A 4,371-nucleotide genomic window follows, 5' to 3' on the forward strand; every position below is an offset into this window, starting at 1 on the left:
TATGTATTTTTCATATCATTGTAATCATACTCTCTGTATCTTTTTATATCTTGCTTTATATTTAATATTATATCTTTTAAATATATTTTATGTTATAATTTTTATCTCCATTACTTATAATGATCACATAATAGTTCTTCATCTGGTACATATGTCATAATTTATTAAAAAACCCCTTTAATGGTAAAGATTAGGTTCTTTCCAGTTTTGTGTTAATATAGTTACTACTACAATTAACATCTTTATGCCTATAGGTTTCTCTGTCTTAAAAAATATTCCTTTAGGAAGTGCTCTAGAAATAGAATTACAAAGTGAAAGTATATGAGCATCCTTATGGTTCCTGATGCATATGGCCAAATGTTTTCCAAAAGGATTATGTCAATTTACATTATCTCCAATATATGAGAGTGCCAGATGCTGGTGGATCGAGTGGAAAAAAAAAAATCAGACTCTGGGCAAGTCACATCTCTTCAGGCACTGGTTTCTCACTGAGTTAAATAAGGGTATGTAGTACATCATCATTATGGATTTCCAGCTCTGAGGTGTCTTATTCATCTGAATTGTGAACATTTTGCTTATATGTACTTGAAATTCTACTATGAATTGTTCATTCCTCTGAATTACAATCCCTAGTAAAATCCCAGTTTTTTTGAGAATGGATAATGTCTAGCACATGTGCTGCTATTTCCTCTCTTGAATCAATGGTACTGATGGCCTGTTGGCCTTGGCTCACTTTCTGGCTCAGAAGCACCTTCCACACAGGCCCAGGCAGACCCTTGCTCATGGTCAGTGACACACCAGGGGAAACCCATCCACCAACCAGGCTCTGGACTGATCTTGTTCCTGATTCTTCAGAGTCTAAGAAGGGCTGGATATATAGACAGAGAGTGGGAAGTATCAAGGAGCCATGGGAGGTTGATGGCAGCAGCTGCTGCCATCATGCTGGCTGCAGCAGTGAGGCATGGCTGGGGCCACTGCCTGGCCTTTCTCCACTCCTGGCACCTGCTCTGATCTTGGAGTGGGGTTGAAGCCAAGCCCCAGGGTCTTGAATGGCAGCAGGAGGCAGATAGAGTCCTGGGAGGAAGGGGACAGGAGCCCAATAAAGGCCCCACCTTCAGGCCAGGGAGGGCCTGAAGGCTGGGGGCCAGACTACCAGTCCCATGACTGAAGTAGGGACTTGTGATGCCTCTTCCAGGCCACCTACGGCCACCCGTGGAGAAATCAGAATGCAATTCCTCCCTTCCGAGGTCCATAAAAGCCCAAAGCTCAGCGAAAGCAGGGCAGAGGACAGCCAGAGGACAAAGAGGGCAGAGAGATGACAGAGGACAAACCAGCTACAAAGATGAGTACCCTCTCTGCTAGTAGCTGGAGATGATGGGATGATCAGCTGCAGAAAGGAGTGCCCTCTCTACTGAGACCCACAGAGATAACCTGCTAGCAGAGAGGAGCTACCCTCTCTGCTGAGAACTTCAGAGACCCGCAGAGACATCTAAATGACTTGCCTATGGAGAGGAGACATCCTCTCCAGAGCCTCCTTTCTGCTGAGAGTTGAACACAAGGGGATGACCTGCCTACAAAGAGAGGAGTTACCCACTCCTCTGAGCTGTTCTAACACTAAATAAAACTCTTCTTCACCTTTCACTTGTCTGCATACCTCATTCTTCCTGGACTCAGGATATTAATTTGAGCAAAGGTGCAGTGGCTACAGGGGTTTCTGATCAGAAAAATTGACACCTCAAAGATCTCGTAACAATATGAGCACTCAGATTGTGCCTTGGTGACCCACTGCCATTCTAAGAACTTTGGAATTACTAACTACCCCACTGAATCCTCAGACAGCCCTAACAGGTCAGCTATTATCCATTTCACAATGAGGAAATCGGCACGGAAGCTAGGGCATGCCCACAGTCTCATAACTCATGGGAAATGGCAGGGCTAGGATTCCAATCTAGGCAGTCGAGCCCTGAGACCCTGGAATGTCTGTCACCACCACATCATACATGAGGGGAAGGAGGAGAAGTAGAGATGGTGGGAAGCAGGGACAATGCTGCTGATCCTACTATTTTGACACGAGAAGGTCCTACACTTACTATTCATTTATTTTCCTAATCATTAATTCTATAAAAACAAGGTGACTTTAAATACAAGGCTTTGAGTGGAAAGGACCCCTCAGAGCTATGAGGATAATGAAGGTAAAACAAACATCACCTCCTCTACGTTCTGGAAATTTACAAGTTGGCAAGGGAGAGAAGAGACACAAATCACTGCTGATAATACACAGTGGGCTGAAGTAAGCCGAGCAAGAGAGGAACAGATAAAATGATCAAAGGAGCCTGCCCTGTAGCTGAAGCAGCCAGGAGAAGCTGAGTGGAGTGGAAAGCTGTCACTTGCATCTTGGGTGACACTCAGAGCAATGTGCATTCACAGAGGTGAGGATAAAGCTGCCTATGCAGAGAGGGTGAGGTGCACACAGGTGGGGAAGAAGAGTTTATGTAGAACAGCAAGTATGGCCTAAAGACACGGTTATAAATAAGAATAACGGAAAATACAGTTAGAAAAGCAACTGAAACCTGGATTAGTCAATGTAACAATAGTTGAAACAAGACAAAACAAAAAAAAACTTTCCAATGGCTTAATACAATTAATGACTAGTTCTCCCTCACAAAACAGAACAACAAAGTTTTTCCTTGTCAGCAAAATTCTTGACTCCGAGATGTATTCTGACACCCACACTCATTTCACCTTATCCCTCCTTTACCCAGAAGGGAATGACTTCTCAGTTTGCAAAGGGTGGAATGAGAAAGAGAGGGTAGGAAGTACACCCTTTCTCAACAACCTGGCTCTGCTTATATTTTATTTGTAGCTCTAGATTCAGGTTTGGGTAGGAGCAGGGCAGGAGCCCAGATGGGCAGCCACTTCCAAAAAACATCTCAGCAAGTGGGTGGAGGAGCACAAGTTATACTGATCCCCTTGGCCGCAAGGCCTTGATCAGAGGAGGTCTTGGTCTTCTTGGGCAAGGATAAGTAGGCAAGAAGGCCTAGAAGAGTTTTGAGCAAGGGAATTATATCACCAGAGGCATTTCCTTCAGAAAAGTCTGACAGTAGAATGCTTCCAAAGGATGAAAGCAATGTAGAAAGGGAGAAGAGTTAGGAGACTATTAAAATAACACAGGCAAGTGGCGACCTGAGTGAGGTCAACACAGTGGGATAATGAGAAGGCAGAAAGCAAAGACATGGCAGACTTGAACACAGAGAGAGCAGAACAATGGATAAGACAGATACCTGGGCCGGGAGATCCTACATAGATACCATGCTGTGTTCCCCATACAAAAAGAAGACAGGGATTCCCAATCTCCATGAGGTGAGGCACATACAAGGAAAGCCTTTCTCCTGCTGCAGGACTGCAGAGATAGGAGCCTACACTTGCAAGAGACACAGCACACTGCAAAGACATTCAGCTCCATTTGGTTTGGATGGAGCCAAAAGAAAAACACCGAACCTATGAGTTCCCCGGGCAGATCTTTCCTGGATACACCCCAAAGACAGTGTCCATCCAGGCTACGTTGCCTCTGGAGCGGAGAGCGTCTGGGACTCAAGAGCCTGCTGGTGGACTGAGGATGTGTACAGTTGCCAAATGTGGCCGAAGCTGCCACCGGAGATCTGTTTTCACAGGTTTTGTTTGGAAACTCAGTGTGGGGCTTGGGAGCAGCTGGGAGTTTCTGAGTAATTGCATACCCTGGGGGTGGAGGAAGGCCAAGTACAACAGCCTGTCCCAGGGACCCGAGTGAGGGCATCGCAGGAAGTCAGGTGAGGCCACCCTGAGGTCGGGGCTCCAGCCACTGAGGACAAAGCTCAAAGCTCAGCCTAGAAGCAAATAGCACAGTTCTGATGACAGCAAGCTGGGCACCCCTGAGCCTTGGTCTCTGTCCCAGGGGTCATTTCCACATCAGGGAGGTTTGGGTACTTTATGTACATACTAGTGGGACACCCCTTTAAAGTATCAGACCTAAGTAATGAAACTTAAACAGACAAATGGATGATTATTTGCTCTGCAATGTGTTTTCCTTTAAGGCTCAGATCAAATATCAGCTTTGAAGCTTTCTTTGACCTTCTTCTTTTCCACACCCCAGGAAGATGAATTGTCCCCTCCTCTCTAACTCACAGCAATTCTATCACCAGTAAAACATTTACTCATCTATGTGCAATCAGCAAATGTTTTTTTAAAATACTAGATATAAGAACCTGTGGATAAACACACTTCTATTCTTGCCATCCACTGCTCCCTCTCTCCTTTTTGGATCCCCACTTTTGAGCATCTGCCTAGCTCAGTAGTGTCCATTTTAAGTTGATGGAATCAAATTGAATTCACTGA

Source organism: Cebus imitator, unplaced genomic scaffold (assembly GCF_001604975.1).
Source record: "Cebus imitator isolate Cc_AM_T3 unplaced genomic scaffold, Cebus_imitator-1.0 Scaffold1, whole genome shotgun sequence".
Taxonomy (NCBI): Eukaryota; Metazoa; Chordata; class Mammalia; order Primates; family Cebidae; genus Cebus; species Cebus imitator.